Source organism: Aedes albopictus, chromosome 3, assembly GCF_035046485.1.
Source record: "Aedes albopictus strain Foshan chromosome 3, AalbF5, whole genome shotgun sequence".
Lineage (NCBI taxonomy): Eukaryota > Metazoa > Arthropoda > Insecta > Diptera > Culicidae > Aedes > Aedes albopictus.
The window spans coordinates 135,872,383-135,899,884 of record NC_085138.1 but is presented as its reverse complement, the minus strand read 5'-3'; the positions used below and the strand labels follow the sequence as shown (position 1 = coordinate 135,899,884).

At 41.2% G+C, this 27,502-nt stretch overlaps 1 protein-coding gene across 2 annotated transcripts in view; it reads left to right on the top strand.

Moving 5' to 3' along the window:
• The window catches only part of LOC109408491 (furin-like protease 2), a 1,190,934-nt gene that overhangs the window by 5,123 nt on the left and 1,158,309 nt on the right, over nucleotides 1–27,502 (top strand). The gene's annotated exons all lie outside the window — the stretch shown is intronic.

Below are 27,502 nucleotides of genomic sequence, written 5' to 3'. Positions count from 1 at the left end.
CATTATGTGAACCTGCTAAAGACAGTGTGATATCTTATTTCTGTAACTACTTAAAATTGAGGTTATAATACTTCCTCGAGCTTTCAATGTTCTTTTGACACGGTTTAGAATCGGGATCACTAGTTTAGGTCATTGGCGTTTGGTGTATTTTGATCAAATACCTATGAAAGCTCCAACGAGTACCTGGCAATTTTTAGATTGATAATTTTACAACTGATGATCAATATTCTTCATGTGTTCTCAATACGATTGTTATCTAGGCTAGTTGGCGATTAAGCTGGGACAGGAAATTCATGGCTTTGAAACCAAAGAATTGATATTTCAACTTGTTATATGAATCATTGTCTTGCTGGAAGTACCATTTATCACCATTATAACTAAAGTTTTCATCAAAGTGTTTATCCTAGACAATAGATAGGGTGATGATATATCGTTTGGCATTCAGCATACCCTTATATAAAATCAGGGGATCAATATCTTGTGCAGAAAATATATCCGCACACACTATTACTACTCCACCTCTTTGCAATCGTGTTCAGATGGTAAGTGGTATATGGCGTTATTCTACTCTCCACCTAACAGACACCCCATATTCCAGAGAATTTCCTCAAAAGCGATAAAATAAATCAAAACAACATGATACCATTGTATTTTGTTCCAATAGACATATTTTCGGCTCCATTCGAGGCGTTGATAATTTGTTTGTTGTATCGAACTGGACACCGCTTTTTTGAGTAGCTGTATAACTTACAACGACAAGTGGGACTGGATACAAACAGTGTGTAAGACTAACATTCTTCAATAAAAGCTGGACTGCCGGTTTCATAGAAAGGTAGACTGAATGCCATTTGGTATGTCAGAACCATTTTCAATGTTCGCGAGAAATATCTCAATTAGAACTTTGGTCGTAATGATTGCTACAGGTATTTCGAACAAGCCAACGCTTCATCTCACAATTCAAAATTTATAAGTTTTAAGGCCACACAATTAAAACTAATCCATTACAATGTCTAGGAGTTCCAATTCTGGATCGGTTGCCCACTTACCCAAACTTAAAATCATTTAGACACGGTTGGAGGACATTTATTGTTAACTTCAAATTTATAAACTAAAAATCACAAGAAACAAGGTATATCGAGCCTCATGGACATTTTATTAAAAATACCAAAAATCAAACTCATAAGTTAGTGATCTCGATTCTACACCGTACTAACAGTTCTGCTAAACAGAATATTTGAGAATCCTGATGATTTTTATTATTAACGTCTGAGATAGAACATCAAACTTTCTTAAGAAGGTCTTAAGTGCCTATAATTTTGGCCAGACAATTTTCGACCAAATTCAATATTTAAATTCGTTCTCTTTCGTTAAGTTTCACCTCATGTTAGAAACAATGCAATTCTATTTTGTAATAAATAAACAATAATACCAAAATTATTGCATTTGAATAAAGCTATTTCAAAGGGAGATTTATCAACCTAAACATCGTATCACCATCACTGCCTATAATTTTGGCCAGTACTGTATAAAACGTTGATCCATCCTATTATACATTTACACCGCAGGAATCTGAAATGGTGTGATTTGAAGAGATCGCTTTGGTCACGATTTCGTTCTCTCGCATATATGAAGACTTTGATCATTTCTTCATTTATAATCTTACCCAACGTTTACATGCTATCAAAAAAGCCACAATTTGATTTATCGCTTTGACATTTATTTTGTTAACCTTTATAATTCAGCTATTTGATGTGCAGCTTGCATGGGTATGGTTAAATTTTACGTTTGACTACTTCCATCGGGACACCTGGAACTGATTTCGGTTGTCTCAAATATGGTCTTAGACTATGTTTTTGTCAACTGTTCATCACGTGACCTGAAAAGCCGGAAATTGATGTGATTCGAGGCTATTTTCTTGCTAACCGTTCGGCAAATTTTTGAAAATGCCGCGATTTTATGTATCGCATGCATGGTTTTGGTTCACTTCTATCAAATCACACCCGCAACCGATTCCGAACTACTGTGGCCTGAGACTATTTTCTTGTTGACCGTCCATCAGATTATCAAAAACGCCGCTATGGTTTAGTTCCTTTCTATATTTACCACTTCCGACGCGTTACTTGTCTTGTCACCAGTTCTGGAACACTACCGGTTCTCCCAAATATGGTCTGAGATTATTTCAGTAACAAATTTTGAAAACGACGCATAATCAATGCTAAACCATTGATTATACGTCGTTTTCAAAATTTGTTACTGATTTGTTGGTTAACCGTTTATCTTGTTATTGAATAAGTCATCGATATGTCGCATGTATTGGTTCTCTTTTACATTTGGGCATTTCTGGCGGGACACCCGTAATCAGTTCCGTAACACACTGATAGGACTTGCGTCTATTTTCTTGCAACTGTTCATCATGTTACCTAAAAAGCCGTGATTTGAGGTATCGCATGCATGGGTTTAGTGTCACTTCCGGCCCGGAACCGGTTGCGAAACACTACCGATATTCTCTTAAATAGTCTGAGCCTATTTGCTTGCTAAAGTTTATTAGGTTATCAAAAAAGCCATGGGTTTGGTTCAGTTTTATATTTAGCCGCTTTCGGAGGGAACTAGTTTCGGCACTACTGACAGTTCATAATGTGGTCTTAGCCTACTTCCTCAATAACCGGTCATCAAGTTGTCGAAAAAGCCGTGATTTGATTTGCTGCATGCCACTTGTCAACTTTTATATACGGCCACTTCCGGCGGAACACCCGGAACCGGTTCTGAAATACTACCGGTTCATATAAGGTCTGAGACTGTTTTCTTACTAACTGCTCATCAGGTTATCGAAAATGCCGTAGTTTGATGTGCCGCATGCATGGGTTTGGATCACTTTTATATATGACCACTTCCAGCGGGACATCCGGAACCGGTTCCGATACACTGCTGGTTCAGATATGGTCTGAGTCTTTTTTTATGCCAACCTTTCATTGGGTTATCAAAAATGTCGCGCTTTGATATATCGCATGCATGGATTTGGTTCACTTTTATATTTGGCCACTTCCGGCGGGACTCTCGGAACCGGTTCCGGAACACTACCGGTTCAGATATGGTCTGAGACTGTTTTCTTGCTGACTGTTCATCAGGTTATCCAAAGTGCCGCAGTTTGATGTGTCGCATGTATGTGTTTGTTACATTTTTATGTATGGCCCCTTCCAAGGGTACTTGTCCGGAACACGTAAATGGCCATAACTCCGGAACGGCTGGACCGATCCGAACCATTTTAAATAGGAAACAATGGGACCAGATTCCCGTCGGTCATTGAAATCGGTTGAGGTTTACTGCTAAAAAGTGATGTGAGTTTATTTGTACACACACATACACACACACAGACATCACCTCAATTCGTCGAGCTGAGTTGATTGGTATATGTGACTTGACCCTCCGAGCCTTCTATCAAAAAGTCGTTTCTAGAGTGAACATATAGCCTTTCCAGTACACTTAGTGTACGAGAAAGGCAAAAAATATCTCCTCAAAAGGAATCCCAGCAGGAATTTATGACAAAAGCCTAAGGAGCTCCATGATCAGGAAGGTGAACTCTCCCCTGTACTGTTTGCTTGTACCTCTTATTTGCATAAGTACGTTCCAGCGAAACTCCAAAAGCGTGGATTCCTTGATGAACTAGCCTAGAACAAAAAATCTCTCCATACAGATGTAAAAACCTTCAGAGGAATCCCTGTAGATATCTGGGGAAGTACTTTTGATTGAATTTATGAAGGAATACAAAAAAAAAAATCCATGGAAATACTTGAAGGAATCTCAGGAGTTATTCCTTAAGAACTTCGTGGAGAAGCTTATCATAAAATCTTTGGTCTAATTCCTAGAAAAAAAAATATTGAAGCGTTTATAGGAACATTTCTGGTGAAATCATTCAATAAATCTGTGGACGAATTTCTGAAAAAAAATATTAATACCTGGGGTCTACGCCTACATATATGCCTAAAATTGAGATTTTTCTAAAATAATTTTCGTGGAAATTCCTGAGAAATATTGTTGAATAAATTTCTTCAAGAATTCGTGCAGAAACTATTAGAGTTCTTCTTCTTCAAAATGGCTCGTCGTTCGCATTGGAATTTGGCCTGCCTCTCTTCAACTTAGTGTTCTTTGACCACTTCCACAGTTATTAATTGTATGGCTTTCTTTGCCTGTCATTGCATGAATTTGTACATTGTGTGGCAAGTACAATGATACACTATGCCCAGGGAGTCGAGAAAATTTTGCTGACCGGAACGGGAATCAAACCTGCCGTCTCCGGATTGGACCACAAGGCTAACTGGAGACCCAAACAATTAGAGTAATCCTTGAAGAAAAAGCCGGATTATTTCTTGGGTAATACATCGAGGAGTATTTCGAGGAATTACTGAAGGAATCTATATGAACACCTGCAGGAATCTCTGGAGGAATCTCCGAAGAAAATACCTGAAGGAACATCTACAAAGTTGTCTAACCACTGGATAAACTTATCAAGGAATCTTCGAAAAAAATCTAAAGAAATCTTTAAATGGAAATTCTGAAGGAATCTTTGGAGAAATTTCCTATGATTTATTTAAATGAATCCCTCAACGAATTCCCAAACAAATTTCCTGTGAATTTTCAGAAAGAACTCAAAGAATCCAAGTAACATTTTTAGGTCAAGTTGTTTTGAGAAGCTCATCGGAACCTTCATAAATCTAAAATAAAATCATCTCAAAACCTCTTAAAAGCAAATTGAACATTACATTATTGAGAAATCTACCTTTCATGGAGAGGAAATAGCTGAATCTGAAATCCTTTCAAGAATTTCTGAAAAAAATATAGCTGGAGGAGTTTTTGTACCTTGGTAGATTTTAAGACCGAGTTCTTGGAGTATTTTCTAAAGGCATCCATGGCTTATTTATCGGAAGAAATCCCTAGAAGATTCTCTTGGACTTGGAATCCTTGGACAAATTTATGGAGGATTCTAATTGGTAATTGGGAGATTCCAGGGAAATTTCTGAAAGGATTCCTCATAGAATTTCTGAAGAACTATTGTAAGAATTTTTGTTGAAGATTTTTTTATAGAAAACTTTGGAAACATTTCTGGAGAAATTTTTTTTTAATAATTGCTCACGCTGAATGCATTACTGAAGGAATCTGGGCAAGATTTGCTGGGAGAATTCTCTAACGGATTCCTGAAAACATCTGTGAAGGATATTTTTAAGGAAACCCATGGAAGCTTCTCTATAGGAAGTTGTGGAGAAATTGCTGCAGAATCGTTTACGGAAATTCTGAAGGATATTTTAGAGAAAATTGTGAAGCAATACATGGAAGATTTTTAGTTTCAATCATATTTTATTTTCTCGTTTTTGTTTAACAATTGATTTTCTTACATACTAAGTGATACCGCTTTCGCTTTTCATTCTTTAGTTATCTTTTGTTTTGTTATTGTAACATGTTTGTTCAAGTATTTATCTTGCGATAATGTGGGCTTTTATAAAACTTATCGTTTTTGTAATATTCCAATGCATGGCCCAACCAACAAATTGATTTACATAACTCTGCTACAACTGTGCTAAGTGAACTCTTATCCGTCCAAAACACATTGTATAAGATGCACCAAATATGCTCTATTCGCACAAATTTGGAGGCCATATACGTACGTTTTGAGAAAACCACTATGTGTTATACAACTTCAGGCGAATTCATTTTGCATGTAATATAACTTCATCTTATAACTTTGCTTGGCAACATATACGATTTCATTTTCACATGTTAAAATATTAAAAAAAAAAGTTTATAAGTCTCGATTTTCCTACCTGCAGCTCATTAATCAGATACCCTATCACTGTGTCAATCACTGACTGTTGTAGGATGTGAAATTTAAGCAGTTATAAATAATTAGAAGGCTGGTCTGAATGGCCAAGTATTAATATTGGGTGATAAAATTGTGCACTTAAACCCAACCAACAAATTGGTTGACGTTAATTTGTCGCCAAAAAAGTTGTTTAAAATGCATAACATCATTTTGATATATACAATTCTAGGCGAAGTCGTTCGGCGTATTATATAATTTAGAATATAACATGCTTTGAGCCTTTAAATGATTTCCTTTTCACAAACAAACAAAAAATATAACAAGTCGTGTCCGAGTCTTGGTTAAAAGTATGAGTTTTAGCAGAAATGGCGATGAAAATGCAAGCACAGTGTGAATTGATGTTGGTGTTTTCGTGAATTTCTTTAATTAAATATGTTGATATCAAGCTGTGCAGAAGCTGACTGCAAAAATCGTTCGGGGATCGAGAGAAACACATTCTTGAACAGCGCAGCTGCTGGTCCGCGTTACGGTGGGCTAGTATTTGCACAGAGCTGTCTTTGGAGCTGCCAGTAGGACATTCAGGTAGGTGAAACTCGCCTGCATCTTTACCCATTTGAGTCAAATATTTCCTAGCGAAATATTTCCTAAACACTAAATTTTCATCATTTTCTTACCGTATAATTTAATTTTTACAAATATGACCCCATATATAATCTCGTATTTAAGATTACAATGGAGTCGCAACAAGTGCATTTGAAGTTGTTGAAGAATGTCAACTTGAAGTTGTATAATTGTTAATGCGAAGTTGAAGTTACTAATGATGCCAAATGAAATCGGATAAAATTGTGAGATGCTTAAACGATTTCACCTAATCTGTTATTGCATCTTATATAATTCTAACTAAATGTGTTCATTAATATAACTTTAGATTAACATCCTTATATGACTTCTGGTTTGCTGGGGGAAGATGTTCTCAATAAGTTTCAAAAGAAATCCTAAGAAGACATTCTGGAAGGAATTCCTAGGGGATTTCCCAAACAAATCCGTGAAGCAATATCGAAAGGAATCCAGGGAAGGTTTTATAAAAAAAAAAGTTCCTTAGGGTTCTTGGGTAACCTCTAGAAATTTTTGTAGAAAATTTCTGAATTGGCAGATTTTGTTGAAAATTCCCAGGAAGAGTTTCTGAAGGTATGAGAAACTTTGCTGTGCTCTTTGAGAAACTAAAAAAAATCCCTGAAGAAAATTTCCGAATGAATTTTAGATAGATTTATTAAAGAGTCCGTAGATGAGAGTGAATATGGGTGTTGCCACGGGATGGAGGGTCGATTCGGACCTCTTTTAGCAAACTCACCTTTGTGTGTAGGAGTTAGCTTTAAGCTAAAAGAATTCAATTTAACTGGCACTTCAACGTATTACAGTTCAAGGTTACTTACATAATTAGTCCTTCAATTTATCCACCGAGTTGTGGCAACTGGTAATTTATAATTTGCGTGTCTGTCCTGGATGTATAATGTTTAGTTCATAGGATTACATAGATAAATAGAATAAGTAGATACTTACAAACAATAGTTTTAGTTTTAGTAATAGCAACTACAATATTTGACTGGTAAATAAGAAAACAACTGTAGAAATAAGCTATTTTATCTCAAACTTGCATGTGGTTTTGTTTGTTTTTATTTTCTCTCTCTCATCATTTCCTGTCAATCATCGGTCTCCCTATTGCCCCTTATTTGCAAACAGGTGGTACAGAACGTGCTGAACTGTGTTGCCAACAATGGGTGTAGAATAAATTTCTTAAGAAATCCCGTGACCAATTTCTGCAGGAATCCCCGAAATATCTACGTTGTTTTAAGAGGGATATCTAAAGTAATCCTTGGAAGAAGTCTCAAATTGTGAACTAGTGTAGTGGTAGAACAGATTACCATGACTCTTAAGGTCCTGGTATCAAATCTGGGTGCGGGCACTCTTTTTTTTAATTCTTGTTTTGAGATCGAAACATTTTCAATAACGAATTGTAGTGAAGCTCCTTTAATATTGAAGAGGCATTAGATATTCTTTTCCAACTGATATTCAATTGATATCGAATGTATTGAACAGTAGTCAGGGATGGAAACACTCACTTGCAAAGAATGTCACTCGCTTGCTATTTTATCGGCTCAGAAGCGTACAATCAAGAAACGATGTATGAACGACTTTTTCCTTAGAGTTTTGTCTAAAAGTTTTCCGAATAGAGTAGGGGTTGCACGCATACGAAAGTCGAGCAGAGCTGTGAAAACGACTCTCCACGAGGAGAGTATAATTTACATTCACCTCTTCACCTCGTGGAGAGTTGTCTTCGCAGCTCCCTCACGACTTCGGTATGAGTGTGAGACCCCTACTCTATTCGGCAAACTTTTATACAAAACCCAAAGGTAAAAGTCGTCCATACATCGTTTCATGATTGCACGCTTCTGAGCCGAGAAAATAGCAAGTTAGTGGTGTTCATTGCAAGTGAGTGTTCCCATCCTTGACAGTAGTGCCAATCATTTTATATCAGCGTGCAGATTTTTTACCGTGGGGAGCATCCATTAAGTACGTCACGCCAAAATTTAGAATTTTTAACCCCTCCCCTTTCGTACGGGTTTTCCTACACTTAATACATTGCTTGCCACATTTTCACACGAATACAATGGCGAAGTTTCAAGCAACGGAAAGGGAGTTGGGATTGGAAGCTCGATACTGAACTGCAGATCTCTCAACTTCATCGGGACTATCCACGACAATCGCTTATATAACCATTATTTATTTGAAGTGAAGTGAATTGAACTTACCATCAGCCCCTGATGACTTTTACAAAATTAAACATGTTCATTAGCTACAGTAACCCATATCATATTACGTGCCATTCAGCGGGTTAAGTATCAGTCATCCATTGCAAAAACCACACTTTCGTCATCGGAATCGAGCCTAGCGCGAGCTGCCTTCGCAAGAATTTCTCTTTGTCATTTATTTGTCAACCATACCCATAGGCCCACAAGCCAGTTATAATCAAAACCGCTATCACATGGCACCGTCGCATCGTCTCGGCACGCACCGTCGTCCATCGCCCGATTAGATCACAAACGGTCGGTAAGCCACAACAATGGGGGTACGCAAAACATTCTGCACGTGTCGCCAACAATTAGCTTGGTTCGTTCCGATGCATGGATTTATCAGCCGCAGCACCAGCAGTCCAGAGCGAGCGAGTTCTAGAACGAGTGTTATGGGTAAACAATAGCTGGGCGACGACGACGACTAAGACGGGGCGCCCGTGCCGTTGGTTGCAAAACATCATCGAAAGCCCCCTGAAACCACTTAGTGGAGAACTGATGCAAACTGGATGTCTCCAAGCAGAACTAAATTTCCCCTGGTAGAACTAATAACCGCAAGTTCATAAGTACCATGAAATGTGCCAATACCGTGACCAATCGGTGTTCGAGCGGAGAAAATGTCAACTTTTCTAAAATGCACTTATTCAACGCTGATAGTTTGCGGTATAGCTTTTCTTCATAGATTCAAGTTTATTTACTCTTGAAAAACCATATGATTGACACTGGACTGCAACGAAATCGTTAAGGATTTGTAAGCTCGTTGAATCTAAAACAAAAAAAAAATCCTGTCCATCCAGGAAGTTTTTGTAATGGGAATCTTCTTGGATTCCTTCGGCAAATCAATGGTCAATAGGGAACCATGTTGAAGATGCAGGAAACTGGGTATACAATGCCACAGTGCTCAAATAGTTACGAACCAATTTCATTGCACCAACGGAAAATGTATCATCTCAATATTCAAAAATCCAGCTCATTACAATTAATATAGTACTACACCGTTTATATCCCACTGGCAAAGCTTTTATTTAATATCTGTGAAAGTGTTCATAGAGCACTAAGCTAAGAAGCACTTGAATATCCAAGCTAAGATAGCTAAAGCTTTGAACCTTCGATGGCAGCTAATGTGTGCTAATAAGTATCGAGAACAACGCGACAAGCACAATGCGGCACCGACACGTGATGAGAAGCAGCTCAATTCCATACCTACCTTCCTTCGATCGAAAGTTATTTTCATTTTTCATTCAATAGGGCACGCTGCTTACGAATGCAATAATTGGTATGCACACGCAGTAATAATAAGTAGCATTGGTTGCTGACACAATGCAAAATGAGAATGCCAAAAAATCATCGTCGGTTGGTCGGATTAACTTTTATGTATTCTGAATTGGGCTCTACTGCTACACAGATAAAAATAATGACATTTACACGTCATGTAAACTTCATTTTAGTCATGTAAACTTAGTGTTATGATGGTTTACATGATATATCATGTAAATTTGTGTTATATGTCATGTAAAAACTCAGCGTCATGCGGAATTACATGACATATAATGGAAGTTTACATGATATTTTATGACTTTTACATAATATGTCATGTAAACTTCTGTGATATCTCACGCTCCAAACATGTGCATCATATGTCACAGAATATTACACTCTTTTTTCGATCTGTGTACATGTATGCAGTGCTGACGGAAGCCCCATTCTTGGTTGTCGAGAATTCCATCCGAGATAATTATTGTTTCATGAATGAAATACCTTGCCTTGGAAGCAGCAGTATGGGGAGTTGAAGCTTTTTTAATGACACACAGATAAAAATACTGTGATTTACACGTCATGTAAATTTCAGTTTAATCATGTAAACTTAGTCTTATGATGGTTTACATGATATATCATGTAAATTTATGTTATATGTCATGTAAACACACAGGGTCATGCTGAATGACATGACATATAATGGAAGTTTACATGATATTGTATGACTTTTACATTATATGCCATGTAAACTTCTGTGATATCCCACGCTCCAATCATGTGCATCATGTCACAGAATTTTACACTCTTTTTTGATCTGTGCATTATCTATCGAATAACGAAACACAATTAACAAAAGGCAGCACACATTTATTACGTAACGCTGAAATCGGCATTTTACGCCCCTCCCTCCCCTTCCGTAACGCTTTTTTGTATGAAAATCCTTAAATTTTTGTATGAACCGTAACGCTCGGCGATACTCCCGTCCAATTTTCGCCATTTTTCGCTGAAGATAGGAAAACGGTTGTGATTTTGAGAGTGAATTGCAACTCTTACGCTCGAGTGCTTTCCCGGCGTTTTTTTGTAGCTAACAGGATAGCGTCTACGGTTGACCACCCCTTCCGGAAGCCATACTGGCTACTCGAGATCGCTTACACCATCGGTGTGCCCCAACATTCTATTGAGGATGATCTTTTCGAGCACCTTTCCCGCCGTGTTGGGCAATATAACCAGGTTCTGTCTCTTCCATACTTCTGGGAAAACTCCCTCGTGCAGGCATTTCTGCATAGCAAACCTGCACATCTCGGTGGACTAGGCAATAGTTACTATTAAGGGCAGTTTCAGAACTGCGCCACATCGGTGACCCTCTCCTCATCACCAGCACCAGCCCCCGCTGTCCTACGAAAAGAGTCCAAAGACTACACAGATAAAAATAATGAGATTTACACGTCATGTAAACTTCATTTTATTCATGTAAACTTAGTGTTATGATGGTTTACATGATATATCATGTAAATTTGTGCTCTATGTCATGTAAACTCTCAGAGTCATGCTGAATTACATGACATATAATGGAAGTTTACATGATATTTCATTAACTTTACATGATATGTCATGTAAACTTCTGTGATATCCCACTCTCCAATTATGTGCATCATATGTCACAGAATTTTACACTCTTTTTTCGATCTGTGTAGGGTCGTCGCGGAAAAAGCCCCACGATAATCCCCTCTATGGAGATTGCTCTGTAGGAAAGATTTCACCTCTCGTCTTGGCCATCAAGATCCCTTAACCCTTTGGAGACGGATGGGTCACATTAGCCCAGCCGTGAAAACCGACCTTTACAAACGTGTTCTAGACCAGCGAGCTCGCATCCGGAAAGGCGAAAATGCCGTCTCCGAAGGGTTAAAGCAGGCCTTTTTGCTTGCCCTTATCTCTGGGTTCATCGCGGAAGCGGCGAACACCACACCACCACAATGCGCTTTTCCGGCGGAGTGCCTCCCTAAATACCCCTACGTCGAAGTATGATGTCTTCCACCTTCGAGAGCTTGACCTTGGCCTAGCCGCCTCTTCCTCTACCCGTCTGTTGTTGTTGTTGTTGTTGTTGTCAATACTGTAGCGAACCTCCAGGTGACCGCTGTGAGTGTAGTTATCGTCTATTCTCCAGTTCGAACTACTTGGACTACAGGACTACAAAAAGTAACGTCAATTATCGACGTTCCGACTAAAGGTACTCTTGGTACCGACATAAGTCAGGTCGACATCTAGTATAACCAGGACTGCAAGACGGTGAGTCGATAAGGAGAGCGTCTAATATAGCTCTGGTCCTCACAAGTTCCTACCTCATGCTTCCACGGGTCAAGCGATGACAAAGACCGCCAGTTAAGAGTTAGCTGGTAGAGCCTGGGCACTGTTGTCCTTCTGACTTCAGCTAGATTGAGGAGGTACGACCCGAGCGTCTGTTCACCAAGGAGATGCGGCTCAAACAGCGTCTGTTCTGGCATCCAGCAGCTGAGTAAGAAACGCTTCACCACGCCCAGCTAGATCCAAGGTGGTAGCCCCATCAGCGTGGTCGTCCAAGTGTTGGTTGGAACATTAAACAGAACTGGCACGATGGCCCTCCGGTGAGGCAGGAGTGTTGGCGTAGGCCCAATAAGCCACCCGTAAAAATCCCCATTGCGAATAACATAGGAGAAAATACGACTTGATACAATCGGCAAAGACCCACGCGACGAAATAAGGACTACGATTGGAAACTTGGAACATGGAATTGCAAGTCACTTGGTTTCGCAGGATGTCACAGGATAATCTACGACGAACTAAATCCCCTCAACTTCGACATCGTGGCGTTGCATGAACTTTGTTGGACTAGACAGAAAGTGTGGAAAAGCAGGCATCGAGCGGCTACCCTCTACCAAAGCTGTGGCACCACCAATGAACTGGGAACAGGATTTATAGTGTTGGGCAAGATGCGACAACGTGTGATCGGGTGGCAGCCGATCAACGCAAGGATGTGCAATGTTAAGAGTTAAGGGCCGTTTCTTCAACTACAGCATCATCAACGTCCACTGCCCACACGAAGGGAGACCTGATGACGAGAAAGAAGCGTTCTACGCGCAGTTAGAGCAAACATACGATGATTGCTTGCCGCGTGGCGTGAAAATCGTTGTCGGCGACATGAACGCGCAGGTAGGAAGGGAGGAAATGTACAGACCGGTAATCGGGCGAAACAGCCTGCACGCCGCCGTACCGAATGATAACGGTCAGCGATGCGTAAACTTTGCAGCCTCCCGTGGTATGGACCTTCTTCCCCCGCAAAGATACCCACAAAGCCACCTGGAGATCACCCGACCATCAAACAGAAAACCAAATCGACCACGTTTTTATCGACGGTAAATTCTTCTCGGATATAACCAATGAATGTTCGCACATACCGCAGTGCGAATAGATTCGGATCACTATGTATGCATGCACTCAAAACTTTCGACAGTTATCACCACGCATCGAAGTCAACGCCGCGGCTCAACATCGAGCAGCTGCGTAACGTAGAAGCGGCTCAAGACTACGCGCAGCAGTTAGCAGTGGCCCTACCAACGGAAGAGCAGCTTGGCGCAGCTACACTTGAAGATGGCTGGAGGGACATCCGATCCGCCATAGATAGTACCTCGGCTACAGCACTAGGCTTCGCGACTCCGAATCACAGAAACGACTGGTAGGACGGCGAATGTGAACAGTTGAAAAACGAGAAGAATGCAGCATGGGCGAGAATGCTGCAACACCGTACGAGAGCGAATGGGACACGTTACAGACAGACGCGGAACAGACAGAACTCAGTCTTCCGGATGAAAAAGCGCCAGCAGGAAGAACGAGATCGCGAAGAGCTGTACAAGGACACACGAAAGCTCTACGAGAAGCTGAACCTCTCGCGCAGTGGCTTTGTGCCACAAACCGGCATGTGCCGAGATAATTACGGGAACATTCTCACGAGCGAGCGAGAGGTGGTCGAGAGATGGCGGCAGCATTACGATGAGCACCTCAATGGCGACGTTGCAAGTACCGAAGGTGGCGTGGTAACAGATCTAGGAGTATGTGCACAGGACGAAAGACTTCCGGCCACTGACCTTCAAGAGATTGAAGAGGAGGTTGGCCGGTTGAAAAACAACAAAGCCGCTGGAGCAGATCAACTACCAAGCGAGCTTCTAAAATACGGTGGAGAAGCACTGGTGAGAGCACTACACTGGGTCATTACCAAGATTTGGGAGAAGGAAGTATTACCGGGGGAATGGATGTAAGGTATTGTGTGTTCCATCTACAAAAAGGGCGACAAGTTGGATTACGGGAACTACCGCGCGATCACACTACTGAGCGCTGCCTACAAGATACTCTCTCAAATTTTATGCCGCCGTCTATCGCCGATTGCAAAAGAGTTCGTGGGGCAATATCAGGCTGGATTTATGGGTGAACGCGCTACAACGGACCAGATGTTCGCCATCCGCCAGGGTTGCATAAATGCCGTGAATACAACGTGCCCACACATCACTTGTTCATCGATTTCAAATCGGCGTATGATACAATCGATCGAGAACAGCTATGGCAGATTATGCACGAATACGGATTCAAGGATAAACTTATACGATTGATCAAGGCGACGATAGATCGAGTGATGTGCGTAGGTCGAGTATCAGGGACACTCTCGAGGCCCTTCGAATCTCGCAGAGGGATACGACAAGGTGACGGTCTTTCGTGTTTGCTGTTCAACATTGCTTTAGAGGGTGTAATAAGAAGAGCGGGGATTAACATGAGTGGAACGATTTTCAAAAAGTCCGTTCAGCTGCTTGGTTTCGCTGATGATATTGATATTATTGCTCGTAAATTTGAGACGATGGCGGAAACGTACATCCGACTAAAGAGTTGAAGCCAGTTGAATCGGATTAGTCATTAATGTGTCGAAGACAATGTACATGATGGCAAAGGGCTCCAGGGTGGAATCAGCGCGCCCGCCAAACCGAATTTATATCGACGGTGATGAAATCGAGGCGGTTGAAGAATTCGTGTACTTGGGCTCACTGGTAACCGCCGACAACGACACCAGCAGAGAAATTCAGAGGCGCATTGTGGCAGGAAATCATGCCTACTTTGGACTCCACAGAACTCTACGATCGAATAAAGTTCGCCGTAATACGAAGATACCTATCTACAAAACGCTGATTAGACCGGTCGTTCTCTATGGGCACGAAACATGGATCCTACGTGCAGAGGACCAACGCGCCCTTGGAGTTTTCGAACGGAAGGTGTTGCGTACCATCTACGGCGGAGTGCAGATGGAAGACGGGACTTGAAGAAGGCGAATGAACCACGAGCCACATCAGCTGCTGAGAGAACTAACCATCGTCCATACCGCGAAAATCGGGAGGATACGGTGGACGGGTCACGTCATCAGGATGTCGGATAGCAACCCGACTAAAATGGTTCTCGAGAGTCATCCGACCGGTACAAGAAGACGTGGAGCGCAGCGAGCTAGGTGGGTCGACCAAGTGAAGGACGATCTGTGGACCCTACGCAGAGTGCGGAACTGGAGACAAACAACCATGGACCGAGTGGAATAGAGACAGCTACTATGTACAGCAGAGGCCACCCCGGCCTTAGCCTGATCGGTAAGGTAATTATCTAGTATCTAGTATCTAGTATAACGTGACCCCGCTGGTTCGTGAAACGGCTCCCTCATTCCACGGCCTAGCCATTCAAGTCATCCGCTATTACCACCGGCCTTCGCCCTGTTAGCTCGGTCGTCATACAGTCCAGCATCTGCGTGAACTGCTCGATCGGCCACCGCGGAGGCGCATAGCAGCTTATTTTGGCGATCACGAAGCCCTCATAGGTAGTAAACATCAACTCCTGGACGTGGTATTTACCCGTCGTCCATATCGAAGCCATTTTTCCGGACCTATCCGCAACCCAATTATGCCTTATGGCCTTTAGAGCCACATCGCCTGCACAGCTTGCTCCTGTCAGGGCCTTTGCAAGTCCCATGGACTTGTGTCCTGATTCCTGACATCTGAAGAAAACCTCCTCTCTCTCTCCTCTTCTTGGCGTAACGTCCTCACTGGGACAAAGCCTGCTTCTCAGCTTAGTGTTCTATGAGCACTTCCACAGTTATTAACTGAGAGCTTCCTCTGCCAATGACCATTTTGCATGCGTATATCGTGTGGCAGGCACGAAGATACTCTATGCCCAAGGAAGTCAAGGAAATTTCCTTTACGAAAAGATCCTGGACCGACCGGGAATCGAACCCGTCACCCTCAGCATGGTCATGCTGAATACCCGTGCGTTTACCGCCTCGGCTATATGGGCCCTGAAGAAAACCTCCGGTGGCTCATAAAAGGTCAGATGGCATACTGACCAGCTTACCTTGATATTCCCTAATTTAACATTTTTTAAGGTCCGCCGCACGTACATAGCTGAACCCTGTACCAAGGGTACCCGTCTCCCTGTCGGCCCCTTCCGTAACCGAATGGCTGCGGTGACCACCTACCACCTTTATTTTTCCTCTTCCGCTTCCGCTGTAGTCCAAGGGAGGTCCTGCTCCTGGCTCACCCTACGCGGCCTACTCTGTGATTGTAGAGGGCCTATTTAACAACGATCGCAATCCTCTATTCCCTTCCATCCGCGATGGGTCAGTCTTTTCAGACCCAACCTTTCTAGTTTTCCGGGACACCTGGCAGGAGTCCGACTTACCAGCATCACTGCCGATATTCGAGGTTAGTAACCGCCTAGCCTTGCGGACGCAATGACCCGGACGGATGCGACTTTCCTTTCCGGATCCTGAACTGTCCATTAGAAAGTTCTTTCTTGCTCTCGGTACACTTCACCAGCCTGTCCAGGATGGTCGTCTCCAAGAGTTTCCCAAGAGTATCCAGCAGGTATATTGATCGATGCATTTACTGGTTTTGACATCAACACCAGTTTCTAAATCTTCCAAATGTCTTGGAAGTAGCAATCATTCAGACATTTCTGCAGCACTGTTCTGAACATGTTCGGGTTTCTTTTTGATTTTTCAAATCATGCAATTATTATTCAATATAGTTTCATTTTATGGATTAAAGTTCAAAGTTGTCACAGAGAACTTTCTGTACTCAAAGTTCTTGATGTTTCGAAAACACTCACACGTTAGGCATGAATCAAGTTCAAAATGCGCCGATCATACAAATGGAGTTTTTGTTTTATTGTTTAATGACTAAATTTAATTATCTTAATCCAAATGACAGTTACAATAATAATCCCAAAGCAAAAATAATCATCTGACTCGTCGTCGGTTCTTTTTCCAACTCAACCAGCATCCTCCTTCTAGTCTCCTTGCGGCCTAGTTAGCATGCTGGTGTAAATCCCCACGCGGTAAACCACTCAGTCGCCGCCGCCGCCGCTCGCTGATGTGGCCGAGACAGTTTGTCTGATCACGATTCTCTTTTATTCTTACCGTTCCAGGTAATCTAGCTAGTGGATTGACTACCCACTGCCGCATACAGAAGTCGAAAAAAAACAACACGACACCAACAAACGGCCTTCCGTACACTCTTGTGAACGGGTGCTACAAACTCGAATCGAAAAGAATGAAGAATGGAGCGTAGAGGCGATGCGATGCGATGGATGACGAACGCAAACAATGTCGGCTCACATCTCACGCTCTTCAGGGTGGTGGGATGCTGTGTTGCTGCTGCTCCACTTGGGGAGAGGGAGCCAAAGGTGAATGTTTTGGATCTCTCCGAGAGCTCTTCGGCTCTCTGAGAGGGTGTTCGCGTTTGGTGCACAAATCACGGCAGCTCAAACAAAACACTGGCACAAGGCTCCCCGTGATGATGATGACGATGGGGGAGCCCACGACGATACAGCATCACCATCGTTGGAGGGCGCCTTGCCGCGGGGTGGTCTCTAGGTTCTCTGGGTTAATGATATTTCTGGGAGAGGGAGAGCGAATGTGTGTGCGGTGCATGAATAGAAATACACTAGAACTCTAATGGCGCTGTAGTCACTTTTCTCAATTAATTAATTCAATAACTTTAATTGCAATAATACACAATTTTCAAGTTTCCTTCTTAAAGAGGATCTTTTGTTTTGGTAAACAAAATTAACTTGACACTTCTAGTACCGCTGCTGACGCTGTAAGGGCGTGGCAAACTAGATGTTAGTCACACGAACAGTCACGACATTGAACTTCTGTGGCTAGTTATTCTACTGGTGCATGCGCCACGTTTTGACAAGTGGGGAGCAGTGGGTTCGGGCTCTACTACTGAGTTGGTTGGGGCCGAGTTAGTCTCTTTTCGAACGCGATTCGGTTTGGACGTGATTTCGACAAGTGGCAGCTATTTGTGGCGAAAGTCGTTCGTTCGGCGGTGGCCGAGGTTCTTCGATTGATTTTTTCGTGGCGGTCGTTGCGTTCGCGTTTTTTAAGTTTGTTCGTGGTATTTGCGACGCATACGGTGTATATTGTGGCTTAATCTTGATCGAACGCCAGCAAGCTTAAAGCCAGCGTGCGACAGAGAGAGGGGGAGTGTGGTGTGTAGTTGTTGCCTATGCACGGCCTAGCAGCTGACCAAGTTTCGATCAGTTAGTGACTTGCTGTCGGTACCGAAAGTTTCGCGAATTGTTTGCGTCACTGCCAGGTTGAAGGCTCCGTGGCTGATTGTCAATTTTGTGCGAGTAGTGCGTGGCTGTGCCAGTTTGCTGTACAGACGTTCCAGTTTCCCAGACTGCATCTAGCAAGTGCAACGCAGACTATTTCGTCCTTCGAGGCTACAATACGTAAGCTGAAGCGAGAGTAGCTGTAAAGCATCCTCGAAAAGGAGTGTCGTTTTTCCGGTGGGGCGTTTTTTTGCGTACTCGAGTGCTTTTTTTTTTGGTCGAACAGTGAACTAGAAGTGGAAGAGTGGCCCATATTTTCAACAGATTCCTCTTGTCTGTTGTTCAATTGATGCGTATGGTGATTTTCGGAACCTGATTATTACTCAACAAAACATCTCAACAACCATCACCAGTGGACCAATTTGGACCGGATTGTTTGGTTTGGAGCTTCATTGGAGTGGCGAGTGAGGAGCTCATCTGCTGATAATTGCATTCGCAGGCCTCACTTCAACGCTTGATTATACCCACACAATCTCCACCGATCATCGCTAAATGCCGCGGCTCCATTCGACGGAATAACAATTTTACATAACATCGTTAGATCGCAATCTCCGCGTGCTATTGAAGATCATCGTCCGAGAACATTCTCAGCCTATACGTCAGCCAGCAGCTCACTTGGTGTTAATTCGAAGATTCAATTTAAAAAATTCCTACCCCAAGTAAAAAAAATCTAATTCAACTAGTTCAACTATAGGAAGTTAAGTTTTAGCATAAAAGAAACACGTTCATCACGTTCGCGCCCGGAGAGTGGAGGGGTAGTCGAGTGGAAAGAAAATAATCCAAAAAGCGAGAAGCGAAAAAAGTGAGTGTGAAAGTTTTTGCCTCCCATTCCAGTTTGCGACGTGCGGTGCTGTTATAGTATAGTGCCCAATCAGAGTGTGTGCTCAGATATAAGTGCTCCGCAAGTGTGTACGACCACGGCGACGACTACAACGAGTCGGTTTAGCAACCATCCGTCGAGGCGACCCGTGACCAGTTTCCAGAGCCTGCTTACGGGAAAGGCAGTCAGCGTTGTCGTAGCGCGCTAGACAACGTTGCGGATAGTGGTCGGTCGGCCGAAAACAGGCAGCAGCACCGAATAAGCACCAGAGGTGGGGGAATTAATATTAAAGAGAAGAAAAAAATCAGCGAATCACTGCGGGTGAATAGCTAAGCTAGTGCACCTACGAAAGCTCGAATCAAGCTATTTGACCAACTTGTCCTGTCGTCGTTCGCGCTGCGGCTGATCCGTCGTCTGCGGCGGCGGTACCTACCTGTGTGTAGTTGAGAGTCGACGCGATCGTAATCGCATCATCGGGGGAAATAGCGATCGTCCATTCAACTGCAGTGCGGCAGATACGCAGAGTAAAAAGGCAAGTTACCCCAGTACAGTGGGGAGTTGATTTTGCTAGTTTACAGATTTAACTATTTGCTGATTGACTCATTTTTGCAAGCCTTGTATGTTATATTGTATCTTCGATTTTTAACGATGTTTCTTCAGCACGTTGCTTTGGTTCACACCGATAACTGTTGCAAAATAGCTTAGTTATAACTTATAATACAACCGACGAATTCGTTGTCTACCCAGAAGTGAACATTTGCAACATTTGCATTTTTTTTTGCCGGTATAGAGTTAACGCCGAGGATGATCATTCAATCAAAAGTACTTTCGAATACTTGAGTAAAATTTTAAAATTGGTTCTGGAGTTTATAAAATAAATTCCAAATAAATTAACAAATGTAACCGCATAATATAGTCAGACTGGGACAAACAGAATGATCTTAGCTTTAGCGCGTGCCATCAATTGTATTTAGGCCTTTTTTTATTGTCGATCCATCATACAAGAAGTCCTGTAGAAAATTTAAATATATAGTATAAAGGCGCAGTATCATAACGTCCGAGGCCAAAACGTCCCAGGACTTTATGGCGCATTTTTCCGGGGCATAACGTCCAAACATGCAGATATGTCACGAAGTCCAAGGAAAGAAGGCACATAGGATCTTATGACGCATCCAAACTTTTGGACGTTATTTCGCAAAAAAACGCGACTTAACGACCGGGACAGTATGGCCTCGGACGTTGTGATCCGGCCCCTAGTATAAATAGTAATAGTATACTATGTGAATCATTTAAAGAGTCCCAAAATAGTCTCGTGCAACTTTTCTCGACTTTTCTGGGCAAAAAGTATCATTGTACTTGCCTTCCAATATACATACTAGTCATGCAAAGGCAGGCTAAAGAAGCACTTCAATTAATAACAGTGGAAGTGCTCAAGGAACGTCAAGTTGAAGTAAGGCAGGTCAAGTTCCAGTGGAAACGTTGAGCCGCAAATAAGAAGAAAAAGAAGTGATCCATTAAGATTTTTTGAAATATCGTTTCATTCTCATACTAGTGAAAGTCTCTTTTTTTTAATCTGGGCTCCATATTCCCCCTGTCGAATGTTGCTGCTATGCGATTATGGGCAGCTGAAAAATGGGTGTGAAATTAAAAGAAACTCAAATCTTAAATGATAACAAGTTTCGAAGCTTAATAAGCTGCCATTTCAGTAGCGTCTCTTTCTTCTTAGCATAACGTTTCAACCGACTTCAGGCGTGTTTCTTATCTTAGAATTGTATGAGCAGTGGTATTAACATACATACTCAGAAGATAGTCCTGGCCATTACGTGGTTTGTGGAATAGTTGTAATTCAATATCTGGCTCAGTGTTTTGTGATTCAGACCTATACATAAGCAATCATGATTTACCATTCCAGTAATAGACTGGATTGAAAGTGGTGTTTCAAGCATATTGCTGGGCACGATAAATGGTTATTGAATCATAGATGATAACATTCGATAGAAACTCTCGGAAAGCCATCCAAATATTATACAGAAAATCTTTTCCAACAACTAGAAAAATCTGGGCCTAAAGATTCATTATTGCAATAAATTTAGGCTTAAATGAATTTAAACTTTTCCAGATATCCTATTGTGGAGTTGGTGATGATACCTATATGATTCGAATGGACAATTCATCAGAAATTTCTCCAAGGTGCATTTTAATAGGTATTTCCACCCAAGATTCCACTCATCATTTATTACCAAGATTGCGAAGGAGAATGTAAGAATGTTATTTTTTTCGCTGTCATCGTAAATTCATCAAATAAACATTGTACAGTTCGTGTTGACAAATTCTAACCCTTTTTTCTGTGATAAAAGGAACTCTGAAAGATGTACTTTAATATTGGAAAGCCAACCATATGCTGTATTTGTTGATACAGTAAGGGAGAGTTTTTCGTAATTTCAGCAAAAAGCGGTGAGGCGCTCAGTACAGCATATGGTATTTCGATAATAGGAGGGGTTGAACCCCTAAAACCTCTCCCTTAGGCACAGGTTTGAGTCAATGAATAGCAACTACAAATTGTATAGTCTTCTATGTTTTTGCTCATGATATTTTCTTCAATAATTACGCAGTGATTTCTCCAGGAATTATTCAAGTAACACACTCAAGTTACCAGAAAATTCAGCTGAGATTCTATTAAGCTAGGGGTTCACCTAGTGGTTTTACCGTAAATTTTCTTAAGAATTCAATTTATCGAATGTCTTTAAGGAAACTTGGTGTTTTTTCGGCTTTCAGTCACAGAAAAAGCGTTGATTGTTTCAAATCTACGGTTATTCCAAGGATTAGGATTCTTCTGTTACTTATCAAGAAATTTCTTCTGGAAATTTACCAGCGACTGCTCCAGAATTTCTTCCAAGAAATTTTTCTAAGCATTTCACCAAGTGTTGGTGGCAGTAGCACCTCTCTGGAGCCACCAAATCAGACAATCTTCCAATTGGCAGCACAATCGATGTGGTGTTTCTATTCCGCGGTGGGACTAGGCCAAATGCTTACTGAATCCGGCAACACTACTCTTGTCCACAGCCATCGCGATGATGAGTCGACGATGATCAGGTTGACGAAACTCACAATCGCTTCACGGTACCGTTGTTGCGGAGGGATGCGGTACATATTACATTCTGTGTGTGCCAACCAACACACTAGACGGAACGCGTTACTTTCGAACACCGATACTAGTCACTCAACGTAGGAGGTTCGAAAGGAAAGTAGTTATATCGATATGTCCAAATCGTGTGTGATAGCATTTGGGAATTTCTACACTCATGCCAACGTTCTCGAATTCGGAACCTTAGCTTGCCAGAGTAAGAAAAAGCTCTATATAATCAATGAGTGGAGACTCGTCTAAATCGTGTGTAGTAGCTTAGGCCTTTCTGGAAATTCCTCTTTAAAAAGGACTGACTACCCGAAGAGAATTATAAGAGTAAGAACAAAGTTTGATCGATCCAATGATATCCGACTTTTTCGTTTCTCAGTATCTGCTCTTTTGAAGACTTTAATTATCCAATCAAGTGATCAGAACAATTTAAGCTTCGCAAGTACTAGTTCAGAATTAAAGGAAATTGAGTAGCGGAATATTTAACCAGGAGGTATCCAGAGTGGAGTCCAAAACAAAAACTGACTGTCGTCTGTAGCCACAGGGACTACCAAAAATTACACATGATCTTTCCTGAAGGATGATGAAATAGTGGCTCTCGTTACGACCTATACACACTTAAAAAAATCGCCGACTCTGTAATACTTAGCCAGAATATCAACCGTTTATTTTACCGGAAAAAATCGGTAAAGTCAGTAATTTTTACTGAACTTCGTTAGAGTTTTACAGATAAACGATAGCATTTTACCGACATTTGCTATTTTTTTACAGAATTTCCGTAAAAAACCTTTATTGAATGCTCAGCAGTAGAGATGTAGGTAAAAATACCGAACGCGACTAGCTGTGTACATCTGATATATGTGGTACGTGTATTTACATGAATATATGAGCGGCAAGAATTTCTAGTCACATGATTCGATTGTGTTTGTACAGAATTACATCTACTACTTATATTTTGCATGATCCCGATGACCGCCCGGGAGTCGCTTCAGATTGTTTATTTTATCATGCTTCTCAAAGTCAGTCAAGTCCCACTCAGCCGCATAGCTTTTGCTTCGTTATGCTGATACACATTGTCGCTCTGCTCTACGTTTATAATCGTGGGCCTTATTTGATTGTGGAAAGTCATGATTGCTCGAATTTGATTGGCGTTTGACCTTTGGTTGAAGACGGTGTAGTGTATTTTGACTTTTTCAAATGGTTTCTGGAAAACTGATAAGCGGTTTTCTCCAGAACAAAATCAATAGATATCTTTATCCTTTCTCTAAATGTGTATGGAAACTGATTTTAAAAATATTAAACCGTTTTTTAATAAAAAAAAAATATGAAAAAAAAAACAAAAAAATGAGAAAATTTATTCAATTTAGAAAATTTATTCAGATTTCCCTAGCAATTCATGGAACTCATCTAGATATTTCTCCATTATTATTCCCAAGTATTGACATAACAAAGTTATAAGTTCAATCGATCATAAATTTTTGCACGGATTACACTCAAATTGCCATGTAATATCCGGAACCATTCCGGAGATATTCCGGATTGTACTGGGGTCAGGGGGTGGGGAAGATTTTCTGTTTTGCCATATGGCTAAAAATGATTATTTCGTATGCAATTGTGTTTGAGAGGCCCCCGTGGAACCTGTTTCAGGAGTTCCGGAACTGTCATATCAGTTGCTGCATACTTCAGTCAATTTTTCCCGTCCCCTCCTCTCAAAATCAATAAGTTTGATATGTCGCACGGCATGTTTTGGTTGCAAATCATAAATGTCCCCGATGTTACCCCCGTGGGACCTATCCCAGATTTTCCGGGGAAACCATATTAGTTGATACAGACTTCAGGGTATCGTTTCTGACTCATTCATTCGAAATCATGAAGTTTGATATGTAGCACGACATGTTTTGGATGAAAAACAGAAGTGTCCCAAATGAGGCCCCCGCGGAACCTGTCACGGTGATCCGGATAGGTCAACTTGTTCAAATCTGATTATTGTTCGCAATGAAAATTACACTGAAAATCGATGGTTCAAACACAATATCACACGAAATAATCATTTTTAGTCATTTCGGCACCCTCCCTGACCCCAGTACAACCCGGAATATCTCCGGAATGGTTCCGGATATTGCATGGCCACTTCGTTGTTATAAACTTGCACTAATTTATGATCGATAGAGGGCGACTTAAACTCTGTTAAGATACAATGTAACTAAACCCCCCTCTCCCCCTTCCCAGCACTCCACCCCCTACTTTATATACGGGGATGAACCAGCCTCGGGCTGAATTTCCCCATAATAAAAAAAGTCAATAATAATAATTAAAAAAATTGGATGAAAATTGACGAAATGTCAGCATTTTGAAAATGAGATGTTGGAGGTCGGGTACGTGAAGGTTAAATTCTACCAGGAATTTCTTCAGATTTCTAAGTATGTTGATTTTCTTATTTTTCAAAAAAAAATCGTTCAGGCTTTCCACTTTAACTTTCCAAACACTTTGAAAATACTATTTCAAAGGTTTTCGTCAGTGATTTTACCTGACTGCCTCTAACGATTTGTTAATGGATTCCTGTAGTTGCATATTTTTTTTTAAAATGCTTTCTCCCAGAAACCTCGAACCGGAATTTCAGCAGTATTTTTTTTTTTACAGAAACCAGACCTTGAATTTCTCTTTACTTATAAGCTTTCTTGCAGAAATGTGTTGCTATTTCGTCAAACGTACATTTCGTAAGAGATCTATGATTTTCGCAATGGATTCGTCTAATTACCCAATACATATTGAAGATTCGTAATTCAAATAAATTGGTTTCGAAACTGCAGCCCCAGAAATATTTCCAATCTAGTTTCCGACCATTATTTGTTTATTTTGCCCTACCCACGCCGAAAAAAGCCACAATTTTCAAAGCGTTGGCAGGATAGTTCCTCTAAAGGTTGCTACTAATAGCGTGATTCCTCCAGGGTTTTTTAAGGACTCCGCCAGACCAAATCTTTTAAGGGTTTCTCAAGTTGGAATTTGTTTATGACATTTTTCTAGTTTATTCTTGCTTCCAACCCTACTTCTTTATTGGCAATTTCTGATATTGTTATGGAAAATGATTACTTTTTTAGCCATATAGGAATAACTCTGGTCACTGGGTCCATTCCAACGTTCTCTGTTCACTTTTACAAACTGGGCATGTGTACGGTGTATTATTTAATCAAAAATAAAGTTGATATCATGGCATACTTTGATTTCTATTTCATGTCAATGTTTTATTCTTAATCACTTAACCTAATTTACAGCTCTATTGTCCACTGGGGCACTACGTGAGCAATTTCAATTATTGACAGCTGCACTTACATTTTGTACAGCGCCTAGATTCTATTCTACTTTATCGAACTGGTTGCCTTTCTGCTGCTTTCACTTTTTCTACATTATACCTAGTAGAATGATGAGCACAAGGATGATGATGAATGGCCGTTGTTCCTTTCCAGTCCAATTGGGGGTCCATTATGAGTAGCAGTTCGCCGATGTCCAGGTATCCGGGTCCGTTTGAGCCATGGGGCTCAGAAGAGGGGCAGTGTCAATTGCTCTCGGGGGAAAAACAACTGACGAAAAATTGCATGTGCCGGGGCTTGGAATCAAACCCATGACCATCCGCATATGAAGCGAACGTGTGACCAACCACGCCATGGGCCCCGGCTATCATGTCAATGTTGAACTGGGCGATTTTGTATATCTGGGACCCCAAATTGAATTCTCTATATCTTTTGATTCTGATGTTTTAGAACATTCATGTCTTCGGCAAATTTGTTCGGTAAGTCATGCGCCATCTGGCGGTGAATTGGTTAATTCGAAATTTCCTCACTAGATGGCGCTTTTTGGTATAAACAATTTAGTAATATAATGATGGCGCTATTTGGTATAAACAATTTAGTAATAGAATGTCTTCAAACGAGATTATCGGAAGATCTAGAGCTTGTAGAAGTGTCACGTCTTCGGGAAAGTTGCTCAATAAGTCGAGCGCTTACAGATAATGGCCCGATTGATTCGAAATTCCACCACTAGGTGGTGCTAGTGAGCATGTAAATTTTGTATCTCATATATCACTTAGACGCCTTCGTGAAAGTTGTTGTGTTTGTCAATTACCTCCAGATAATAAGCCGTTTGATTTGAAACTCCACACATAGGTGGCGCTAGTGAGCATGCAAATTTTGCATCTCATATATCTCAAGATCCTCATCACATAGCAAGATGATGTGTTTGGCAAAGTTGTTTCATAGTTCAAGAACTTACAGATGATGCAAAATTTGATTCGGAAATCCACACATAGGTGGCGCCACTGAGTATGCAAATTTTATACTTCAAATATCCCAGGTTCCTAATAACTCTCTTACCGTTTCTACTATATTTAGCAAAGATGTTTGTTCAAGAATCTACAGATAATGGACCGTTTGGTTCGAACCTCTGTCATTAGATGACACTAGTTAAATTTGAAGATTCTTCAAATAAGTTGCAAGCACTTATAAATGATGAGTCATTTTACTCTGAATTTTGCTCATAGGTGGCGTCAGTGGGCATGGGCATGTAATTTGTATATCTTATATAGCACAAGAGCTTGCAAGTCATAATCCCAATGCACAATTTCTGCGCGCACTCAGTAAAAAAAAACACCACTCTGTGCACACGCAGAGTGTTCACAGGGGGCTGTTCAAATATTTTTTTCATGAACCAAACGCATACCAGTGGATCCTAAAAAAGCTAAGAGACATCACATCTTGTGATATTAGAGACAAACAGACACAACAATAACAAAAATTATCACCCATATATCTCATGGTTTTAATTACTTGGAGTGTTGGTGTGCTCGGCAATACTGTTAAGCTGGTTAAGCCTATATTTTTTTAATGTCAGGACGCTGGTTACTTAGAAAGATGGTTTCCCAGGCATGCTGACCAATGCCATCTACGTATGGTGAATTTCCAAAT